This window comes from Rhinolophus sinicus, chromosome 17 (assembly GCF_057876585.1).
Source record: "Rhinolophus sinicus isolate RSI-liver-muscle chromosome 17, RSI-T2T, whole genome shotgun sequence".
Taxonomy (NCBI): Eukaryota; Metazoa; Chordata; class Mammalia; order Chiroptera; family Rhinolophidae; genus Rhinolophus; species Rhinolophus sinicus.
This window is the reverse complement of record NC_142517.1, coordinates 132582005-132594232: the sequence shown is the minus strand read 5'-3', so window position 1 is coordinate 132594232 and position 12228 is coordinate 132582005. Positions and strand designations below refer to the sequence as shown.

The following is a 12228-nucleotide window of genomic DNA, read 5'->3' as shown; positions in this document are numbered from 1 at the left end:
TGGGCACTCTCCGTACTTTGGAATTCAGAGATGACTCTTGACTGATGCAGGGGGAGTTATCATTCTTAAAAGGTGTTGCTTCATTCAAGACAAGAGCAAATGCTGGCTCCTGCCCTCTGTACTCTGACAATGGGCAGAATAACCACATCGAGCCTCTGTCTCTCCATCTACAGAATGAGCATAATGATGCTTCCTCCCTTGCTGGTTGTAAGAACTAAAGGTAACATACGGATGATGTCTGTCATAGGAAAATAGTAGATAACGGTGAGCTTGTTATCTTCACTTTGACACGCAATGTGGCTAGAGTTCAAAAGGATAAACAAAATTCAGAGATAAACACAAGGATTTCAAATCTGAGTACATATGACACATTGAGGGAAAAGGAGTAAACAAAAATAGAAGTTCCGGGCTGACAGTAGTGGAGGCTGGGAAAATTTGAGAAAAATATGAGCAGCCCAAATTTAATGGAGAATTAAGTTCGCAAGCTCATCCTAGGAAAAGTGCTACAAAACTTTTTGCTGAATATCACTATGGTCACTGATGAAATACTCCCCTTGGGAAGCTATGCACCAATGCCAGAGCCTAGTCCACCCTTCAAAGCAATTCTGGAACTTTTTCTGGAATGGTCATCAGAGCTGTCATTGTATTACCCTTGATGTCCTGAATGTCATCAAAGTGTCTTCCTTTCAATCTTTCCTTTATCTTCGGATGAAGAAAGAAGTCATTGGGGGCCAGATCAGGTGAGTAGGGAGGGTGTTCTAATACAGTTCTTTGTTTCCTGGCTAAAAACTCCCTCACGGACAGTGCTGTGTGAGCTGGTGTATTGTCATGATGCAAGAGCCATGAATTGTTGGCAAAAAGTTCAGGTTAGCTAACTTTTTCATGCAGCCTTTTCAGTACTTGCAAATAGTAAACTTGGTTAACTGTTTGTCCAGTTGGTACAAATTCATAATGAATAATTCCTCTGATATAAAAAAAAAGGTTAACAGCATCATTGCAACAAGTTCACAAACTTAATTGTCAGACCTCATGTAACATAGCATTTAAGTAGTTTGACTACATTAGCTCATTTAGTCATCACCACAACCCTTTAAGGTACTGTTGTTATTACTACCCTCATTTCACAGGTGAGGCAACTGAAGCACAGTAAGTCAGGTAGCTTGTCTGAGTTCACACAGCTTGTAAGAGGTGAGGCTGGGATTTGAACAAAGACAATTAAGTTCCAGAACTAGTGATAACTCACCATGTGCTGTTCTGACTCCAAGATTTCAAACTATGACTTCTGATTACACAGTCAACCTTTTTTAGCTCATTCCATAAGCCCTGACCTATACTCACAGCCATATCCCCTTCATCTACAGAGAAGATGGATCTGTTTCAAATGCCGGTAGGAGAAGCAGAAAGAAGAAGCGCTTGGAGGGGTGATTATCAGTCTATTATTAGAAATGCAAAATGGAGATTTGTAAATGTCCCAGAGGAAAAGGAGCCTTCAGGGATTTGTCCTAGAAATGTAGACTTGAGAGTCAGCAGCGGAGGCAATAGTCGGAGCCATGAGATGTGAGCTGCTCATGTATAATTATGTAATTAAAATAATGATACCTTAGAGTTACTTAGTACTCTATAATTTCCAAAACACTTTTACATATACTATTACATTTAATCACCTGTAATATTTTAAAATTTAAGTATACTGAACATGTTGCATATTACAAAAACGTTGAATATATTTTTACTCTGGATAGAAAAGAACAAGACAACATAGGAAGGCCAGGAAACACATTTGTTGAGCTCATGCTGTGTGTCAAGAAATGTGCAGGATGTTTATGCTATCATCTTACTTAATCCAACAACACATGTTCAGAGCAATCACATCTTCACTTTACAGATAAGGAAATGAAAGCTCAGAAAGTTTATATAAATCGCCCAAGTTCACACAACCAGCAAATGTTCAGGCCAGGCTCCACAGGTCTACCTGTGGGGCTCGTTGCCTTAGGCAACACTCCAACATGCTTCCTTGGCAAAGTCTTTCCAGGTGTGTGAGGCCCTATGTGCTAATCCCCAGCTATATATTTCCAAGTTTGTGCTTCACAGAATTCACGTGTTAAGTTCTGTTGTTCTGGACACATATCACTCACACCTCACACAAAATGAATAGAATGAAGATTACCAAATCTGTGTCAACACATCCCGCCATGACCACCAGACTTCTGCTCCTGCTTCAAGCCAGTTTTTCTGGTTGTAGTTAACGTCCACACAAACAGCCTTTGCTCTAGAATCCTGCTGCATCCCCATCGATGTTCCTGTTTCTCATACGTGAAGACTTGATGAATTAACAGATTTTATCTGCCTTCTCCATCTCTCCTTATTCTTGGCTACCTGTCTCCCAAGACCTTTTGAACTCATTGATTTCAACCCTGACCCCTGCTGTGTCTTCTGTAGTCAATTCCCAACTGACCTAGCCTGATTGTTGACCACTTAAACTTTTGCTATGAGATTTGGGGGTCAGGAAGGCCATTCAACAAAGCATGATAACATACTAGATCCCGACAGAAAAAGCCCACCCCGCCAACTTGAATACATGTGTTTGTTGGATCTAATGTTCCCTGGGCAGGTCAAGACTACATGTTCAAAGCTACTTTTCAAGCATCTAGGATGAGGATTCCTGAGTAGAAGCAGTATGGTGTAGTGCTTAAGATTAACTGGTTTGGGATGAATCTTGTTTCAGATCCTGCTCCCATTCTTCATTTACCTTGTAAGTAAGAATCGTGTTTTTTAAGATATTTGAGACTCAGATTCCCCACTTATAAAATTGAAGAATAATATCTACCTTGGTGTTGTTACATGAAGTAATGAATGTGAAACATTTGTTACCTGGGTAGTACTCGATAAGTCTGCTACTACTATTATTAAATACTTTTATCACTAAGAGTGATAGAAATAAGATTTTAGAAGATTTATGATCCTGTTCAGAATCTTACTGCAGTTGTTTAGGTAGCCAAGTGTGATACACACTAATGGTTCCCAAACTTTGCTGCATATTAGAGGCACCTGGGGAGATTTTCAAAATTCGGATGCCCATCCCATCCTAATTTAATCAGAGTGTCTGGGTGTGGGAAGTAGGTGTCCACAGTTTTCAAAGACTCCCAAATGATGACAATCTGCAGCTAAGATCGGGAACCATTGATACAGAGTTGCTTTCAGTTCTTCTCACACCTATTTAAAGGAGGAATATCTCTGCACATTAGCCTCCAAGACCCACAGAGCAGACCGGTGACCCCCGCTTCACCATTCTGGACTGCCTTCCTCTTCTTGGTACATGCGCTGTTTCAGTGGAACTTCTGCTGATCTTCCTTCAGTAAAATGGTGAAGGCAGAAGAACGTGGGATATTAAGCAAGGAGCTGGTGGGGAGGTTGCAAAGGCCACAAATTCAGCAAAATAGGAGATGAGTAATTTAGGCCTCTGGGGCTCCAAGATGATAAGAACGGTTATTCAAATCCTGGTCATTCCCTTGTTGGAGCCAGAGCCCTTTTAATTATCCAGGATATCCTCCAGGATAATTCACTCCCACTTTTGCTCCTGCTAATGTGGTAAAATGGAAAAGTGCTGAACTTTTCAACTAAAGCTTACAATGTCCCTGCTCAAAAGAATTAATGAACAGGTGAGATTAAAAGTGCCAGAGAGGGTATTCTTATGGAGACTGCCAAAGATAAATTCGACACTAGTGGAACAGACAAGGACAGATCTTAATCAGTCATAACTACTGCAATAGGGAGAAGAGTCCAGAGGTGAACTGAACTCAGCTTCAATTTATTACTGAGTATTTAAAAAGGAGAATGAGGGAATGGGTGGCTGTGAACAGGGACACAATGGAGTCAAGGAGGTGACAAATTGCAAAAAATTAGAAGGAAGTTGGTCCATGTCAAATCCACCTGGTTTTTCTAACTGGTGCTTATTAAAGTTTAGCTCCCACCCTCCCAGAGACATGGTAAGGCAGGGGCCTGTCTTTTGTTGTTTGCTGGTGTTTTCAGCAGCTGTGAGTTTTCGCAAGCAGGCACTTTAACCTTTTCACTGCATTAATTGATTTCAAGTTTTTTCTCCAAAATGTGTCAAAAACCCACAAAAAAATAATTACAGTATTTATATTTTTAATAAATACAGTTAAGGTGCTACATTTTGTTAAAATAAATGATTACTTTAAAGTATAAAAATTTCCTATCGTTATTCTTTCTTGAAAAACACAAAAACGTAGAAAAGTGTACATCTGCTTTCCTAAACTTCCTTTCTGGAACACTGAGAAGGTTTTTTTATAGTTTGAGCTGTTGGGATAAAGTCAAACGCTGCAGTCAGCGGCATGGAAATATTATTGGACTATAGTCAAACATCACAGAGAAAGTGGAACCTAGAGTTATTCTAGGGATGTGGCCCCTTAAGTGATTAGAACCATGTTAGTGTTGTTCCAGCCTTTTGTCATTGTTGCTGAAGTCTTTGTAGGCCCAGGTCGAGACCTACTGTGTTTCCCCGAAAATAAGACCTAGCCGGACCATCAACTCTAATGTGTCTTTTGGAGCAAAAATTAATATAAGACTCGATCTTATTTTAATATAAGACTGGTCTTTAATATAATATAATATAATATAATATAATATAATATAATATAATATAATATAATATAATATAATATAATATATAATATAATATAATACCAGGTCTTATAGAATATAATATCAGACCAGGTCTTACATTAATTTTTGCTCCAAAAGACGCATTAGAGCTGATGGTCCGGCTAGGTCTTATTTTCAGGGAAACACTGTAGTGGAGAGAAGAGAGCTCAGAAGAACCTGACTAGTGCTTGTCAAGGAGAGAGTCTCTGTCAAAACAGGACTGGGGAGTGTTGTTGACATTCTTTCTTTTCCCTTGGTGTCAGCAGGTGCCTTTCTGCCATTTAGAGTAAGGCTAACTAAGCACGTACGTAGCTTGTGTGGTCCATCACATAGCAAAGCAAGCAGCACAGGCCTAACTCACAGTGAAAGAGTTTCTTGCACTTGACGTTAGGACCTCCTCTTGTTTAGCACTGACCTGGACCCCTTGTTCTTCTTCAGTGTCCTCTCTTCTCCTTACCAGACATGTGCTTCTACTTGGTCTCTCTGCTATTTGGGGGAGAATATGCCAAAAAGAAAGTGGCAGATACTTAAACCCCAGAGAAGTGGTAGGGCTGACCTTCAAGACCTCAGCCCACTAGTCAAAACCCAGGTGCCCCAGGTGCATGGAAGCTGCAGCATGTGTAAGCTAACCTTTCCTGAACTCCAGTTGCTTGGAAGAAACTTTTTTTAGGATTCTGCAGAAAAGGAAGAACGCTGAGCCGGGTTATCCTGTAAACCACTACTACATAGCCCGATGGGAAAAGGTATTCCTTAGCCATTTCTTAACATGCTACAGCCTGTCTCCATGGAGGTACCATTCTCCTGAAACTATGGCACAATGGTGAAGGAGATATATATATTTCCCCCCTCCCTTGGGTAACACTAACACATCCACTGATGGTCTGATTCCCCATACTACTTGTCCTGTAAGAAGTGAGAGTAAGGAAAGTGAACTGTCAACTATCGCTTGGATACTTGTCCATCTCAGCACTGTGCACCTTGATCTCAACGCACTTGTCTGTGGAATGATAGGAGAATCAGGGCTCCCATGACTTCTTTTTCCTTGCTTTTCTTTGGTCTGTTTAAGTTTCCCTAATAAAGCCAGTTCCTTAATTCCTACCAAGTGAAATTGTGAACTTTGTACCCTACCTTGGCCTATTACAGATGGGAGCTCAGAAGTGGTCTACCTTGCCAAAACGACCTGTTATCCTGTCATGCAAAGCTCTTTATAATACTTTGACCAAATTTTCTCTCTAGTTTTTTCTTCCATTAGCCCTTCAGTTAATCTTCTATGTACACTGAGGAACATACCCTTTTAAATCACTACCTTGTGATTTGCTGCCTCTACCCTTGTAATTTCTCATCCCACTCCTATCTCCTCTTGGGGAAATCCTGGTTACCTTCCACCATCTATTTTAAAGTCTACCTTCTCCAGGAAAGCTTCCCTTGGAAAACAATTCAGGTAAGGTCTCCCCACTAGATGTTCTCACACAGAGTCTTGGGTTGTGAATATTTGGAGTCATTTTTTTTTTATCCCCTTCTCCTTAAAAAATAAAACTACTATTACTCATTATTTTTTGTCCCATTGCCAGCACACACCATTTTGCTTGAAGTATTCAATAAACGTGTGGTAAACTAGGACTTCTGTATCATAGCATATACCAAGAAAAAGATGGCCCATTGAAACTTTTGGGGCTTTTAAAACTAACACAGAGCTTTTCTCAGATTTTAAAGGTTGTACAAGCCAATGATTTACTGGATGCAAACTATAATTACAACATTTCCCTGCCATTCTGACTCTTTGGAGATATGTCTACCATGTCCGAATGCCTGGCAAGTACTCTGAAATGAGTTTGTTGTCTTTCTTAGCTACACACAGTGAATAGCCCTGATATTTTTATTTGATTGTGTTTGGCCCTTAAATTACTCTCAAGCAATTTGGCTGGACAGTGGAACCTTATTTCCTAGCCAGGCTGCTTATCAACACATCCGCTATATTCTATACGTGGATGGCCACACCTATTTTACTGTTTTCCTATCTTTTATATTCAAATATATTTCAAAAATGAGTGAATACTTGAGAATAAGCCCACATAATAAAATGCCTTTCATCTTATATAAAATGAGGTTGTATCAACAGGGTATAAAACTTCTGGATGTAGTGTCAAAACACTCTAGGTATTTGATACAAGCCTTACCTCCTCCAAGTGTTTGCCTTTTTCTCCCACAAGATGTTTGATATCTTTTAAAACATATACTTTTTTGTAATTTGTGATTTTTAAATTGATTTATTCTGGCCTAAAACAGGGATGAGTGGAAAGCAAAGCTGTCTATATCCATATTCTAACAGCTAATTTTTTGACTGGATTCAAGTACACATAAAGTAACTAAAAATTCCATTTCCAATCAAGAGTAACAGAGACACTATGGTTGTGTACCCCTCCCCCCAAATTCATATGTTTAAACCCTAACCCTCAATGTGATGGTATTAGGAGGTAGAGCCTTTAGGAGGTAATTGGGTTTAGATGAGGTCACAACATTGAGAGCCCCCATGATGCAATTAGTGTCCTTATAAGAAAAGGAAGAATGGCCAGAGTTCTCTCCATTTCTCTCTCTACCATGTAAGGACACAGCAAGAAGGCAGCAGCCATCTGCAAGTCAGAAAGCGGGTCCTCACCAAGAACCGAATCTGCTAGCTGCTTGATCTTGTACTTCCCATCCTCCAGACTGTGAGAAATAAATGTCTGCTATTTAAGCCACTGAATCTATAGTATTTTTGTTATAGCAGCCCAAGCTGATTAAGACACCCTCCTGTCTTAAACAATTAAAAAATAAGACAAAAATATGCAAAGCAATAGTTTTCATACGTTGAACAATTGAGTGTGCCCTAGAGAAGTGATACTCCAGAGAAGTGAAACAAACAAGAGTCCCAGCCTGCTGACTGAGAAGAATTTTGACGCAACAGTGTAAGAAGGGGAACCATAAATGGAGCCTGGTAGTCTTTCTGAATTGAGGAAAACACATTTGTATTTCAGGGAGACCAAGGAAACTAGAATTCATGGGGAAGAATACTACAGACAACACAGCTTCACAAAGAGAGAGTTACAAAGATCTTCAGAGAGTTTTGCTCCAGCCTTTAGCTAAGTACTGATCAGTGCACATGAACAAACTGCCAATACCTAGCAAAGAACCATCAAAAAGAAGTAGGAAGAATAATACCTGGAGCTCACACAGGGCTAGGAACAGTTCCCATTTCCATCAGCCAAAGTGGAAGTATCTCCTCATACATGTGCATCAAGCAGAGTTTTCAAAAGGTACTACCTTAGGGGGCAGAGAGTTAGCTCAGTTGGTTAGAGTGCGGTGCTCTTAACAACAAGGTTGCTGGTTTGATGCCCACATGGGCCACTGTGAGCTGTGCCCTCCACAACTAGACTGAAACAACTACTTGACTTGGAGCTGATGGATCCTGGAAGAATACACTTAAAATAAATTAAAGTGTTTTTTTTTTTTTTTTTTTTTTTTTTTTTTTAAAGGACACTACCTTAGAAGAAGGATAAATTAGCTCTCCTCTAAAGGCTGTCTTATCCCCAACTAACAAATTTTAAAAGGAAATCTCTCAAAGGGATAAAACAAGTGCTTTAACTGTATCCCAGAACCAAGTTCCAAAATGTTTAAAGGAATTTAAAGAAACAAACACACAAACAACAACAAAAAACCAACCAACAAAGAATGCCAGCACCCACCAATATAAAATTCACAATGTCTGACATACTAATAGTGTCACATATACCCTAATTCACTGGGGAAAGAAGAAATTGTTTCATGACTGAATGAAGAGAATGATATGTGAGCTGTCTTCTTTTTAAAATATTTTGTTTAGTGAGGAGGCTACAGTGAGGGAGCATTGAATTAGGTTAACTCACCAGTAATGTCTCTTTCTCATACTCTGAGAGCACCAGTGCAGAGTAACTATTGTTTTTGCCTTAATCTGTCATTGAAGAACACTAATATTTATACTTTGTCACTATCTCGAATAATCTATGGCAAGGGAATCACTCATTGGATTTCAATGAAAGGGAGGGACACAGTATAACTTACCATTTATGCCACCAATGAAATACGTTAAAAATCTTATGTAAGATTTTTCTGAATTTCTAAATTGCAAATAAATAAGATCTATTTCTTGTGTTATATTCTTATTTTTTTTTAAAAAAATCATTAAAATCAAACAATTCACAATATTACAGCATCTAGTCTAAGCCATTCAAAGCCATTTAGCACACTGTAAAGGAGCTAGCAGATAATTTGGAGCCAGACACATTCAGAGTTGGTTGTGCTATTTATTAGTCCTATGACTCGGACAATTTACTTAAATTCCCTGAGCCCCAATATATACCTTTAGAAAAGGGAGATAGTGATACCTTATAGGATGATTGTACAGATTAAATGAAGTCATGAAAGTAAAGAATTTCTCTCACTCAGCTCTTAGTACTCAGTAGATGATCAACAAATGTTAGCCTCCTTTCCTTCTCTTCAAATGTTATTATTGCCTAAATATGTTGGTATAATGTAGCATTTTAATCCAGTAATGAGCAGATTCGTACCTTTACTCACTATTTGAAAAATAATGTGTTTGCTTCCTGATCAAGATGGCAGAGTGAGATACAGGTGTGCCAAGCTACCACTGGAATTAGAGTATGTGAACACAAAATGGAATAACTCCTTAACAGCATCAAGAATGCTGAGAATGTCTCAGCAAATTAGATTTTTGGGGAAAGTGGACAGGACCACATTGACATACAAGCCAAAAATACAGGAAAAAGCCAAAAGAAGGCTCTTTATTAGAAATATGAACTCTGCTTCCTGACAGAAACTTGGAAAGACTGCAGGCTCAGAATCATTAGGCAGGGAGAGCAGAAAGGGTTGTGGGATAATACTCTGAATCATTCATTTTGAAACTGTCCATATAAAAGTAAAGTCAACTGACTTTCGATTCAAGCACATCTGTATTCACCAAGAATCTGAAAGCAGTGGAATTTGCCTCCCTAACTAAAAGTGGAAAATAGTTTTCCAAAAATTTTGAACAATCTTGTCCATGGACAAAGTCTTGTCCAATTTTGTCCATGTAAGGTTGGGATTCCTACTAAGAGTGTGCCTCAGAGTAAAGAACTTCTCTTTCAGTAGAGGGAAGAGCAGGTGGCCCACACACTCGCCACCAAGGCACAGCCTGTTTGTCCCGCCCAGTCACCTAGGACCTGTAGCTTTGTGGTCCACCCTGCAATTTTAAGGATGTTTTTGGTTTGATTATTTTTGGTTTGGTTGTTTTAAGAACCATAGTGAGATTGCCAGAAGAAGCTTAGATCAACTATCCAATTATCTAAGGTCATTCACCTCACTGATTACTAATAAATACGATAGAAAAAAAAAATAAATAAAGACAACTATTTGAGGGAAACAGATGGCTTGACATAGGGATACCAAAATGAATACACAGGTCAAGAGAAAAATAGATATAACTCAGTGAGGATGAAATAACTTTTTTAAATTCCAATTTTTATTTTTAAAGAGAATTGAGAAGACATTTATCTTCATTATAATAGGACTACTAGTAAAAAAAAAGAGCATTGACAGAATACAGAAAGTACTTGAACTTAAAACGTAATTGACAAAATGAAAAGATAAGAAATGAAGGTGAATAAATCACACAGAACCTACAGCCAGTAGGCTCTTATGATTTGGACAGTTTATTTAGACTACAATTTATTTATTTTTCAATTAAATTGAGAGTTAAAACTATGGGAGACAATTTAAAGATACAAAGTTAAAAATATATATCTAATAGAATACAGAATTATGATTTAAAAGCCAGAAGATTTAAATTCATACTGAAAAGTTAATTAAGAAGGAGGAAGGAGGAAAATTACTTAGTTAAGAAATAGGAAGAGAAGAAAATTTACTGGAACTACAGAAAGATAGAAGTGTTTAATTGAAGTATGAAGGCAATAAGGTTGAAACCTAGGCACATCCTTAGAAAGTTCAGAATGCTAAAGATAAAGAGAAGACCCTAAATTTTTCTGAGAGAATAAGATGAACTATCTCAATAGTAAATAAGCAATAATTAAACTGGTATTAAACCTTTTATCAAAAGCACTAGATTCTGGAATACTAATTCAACATTATGAAAAACAAAATTCCAACCATACATATCGAGCTTGTGAGTCAGAACAGGCTACATAATGCTGAGGTAACAAATGACTCCACATGATTAAGTTATTATTACATGCCTATCATTGGTTTGCTGAGGCTCTGTTCCACAGTGTCTTCATCCCAGGAGCCAGTTCCCCCTCAGGGTTATGGCTGTTTTGGGGGTACAGGGGAAGAGAGTATTAAGAAGAATGACTGAAAGATGAAAGTGGTCTTATTCATCAACTATTATGACTTAAAAACTGGAAGATTTCAATTATGTCACAAAGCCTGGCATCTTCTAATCAAAAGAACAGAGATATGATTAGAGACCATCGGAAAAACAAGAGCTTTACAAGAAGGTCTTGCTTGAAATATAAAGCAAAGCAAAATGTGCCATGCTTTGAACAACTGACAAATTTTAAAAAGATGATTATTTTGATGATGCTGGGAACGTTTTCTTTTCATCAGCATATTCTACAGGATTTTGAATTATACTTCTTTGGGTTCAAGAACACTACTTGGTTCTAAAAGGAGTAGTATTTGGAAAATCAAAACATCGATACTATTTATTGGCATTCAGATTTTTAGAATCTCTAACTATTGAAGTATCTGAATTATGGTTATATATTATAAAGTAAATTTCATAAATCTTGATACTGCAATGATAGTACAGGAGGAAAGAGGGTGGTAAGTATAGTAGGTTAGTGTGGGGGTATGAATTTCCTCCTATTTTCTTAGGTTTAAAGTTGGTGGAACAAAAACATTGACTGAGGTATTTTATTTATATTTTAAGGAAATCTGTAGAAAAACTGAAATAAGATAACTCTCAAAATTTAGAATAAAGGGAAAGACTTGGTGGGTGGTAGAATAAGTGAATTGAATTTTCAGTCTTCAATAGCTGAATAAAAAATGAAACTATTCTAAATTGATAAGCCATGGGGTCTTATGCGTGTTATTAAAACACTGTTAACCACTAGAAATCTAAAAACACGAATAGTTAAAAGTAGTTACTTGTGAGGTAACTAGGAATGGCAATTGCATCATGGCTTTACTCATTTCATGTTATACCATTATGTGATATTACTTGTGTAATAAATATTGATCGAACTGTAGCAAATATGATAAAATTTAGTCAATTTTAAAGTAAAAAAGTACCTATCAGTTGTCATAATACTTACATGGCAAACTTATTGGAGGAGTGAATGAGACACTGAATTCAGAAGAGGTAAGCACATAGTAAATACACAGTCACAAAATTATGTTGTATATAGGTTTTTCTCGATTTATATGTCTCATCCTAGTTTTTCAATAGTTTAATCCCTTTATTATAATCAGATATACCTCCTCACAGACCCTAAAGGAAATCATACTACTTTTGACTATCATCATGTCTTTGTTCAT

General features: G+C 37.7%; 1 long non-coding RNA gene across 1 annotated transcript in view; it reads left to right on the top strand.

Annotated features, from left to right (window-relative positions):
- Positions 1–12228, top strand: part of LOC109458701 (uncharacterized) — a 256457-nt gene that overhangs the window by 132829 nt on the left and 111400 nt on the right. The gene's annotated exons all lie outside the window — the stretch shown is intronic.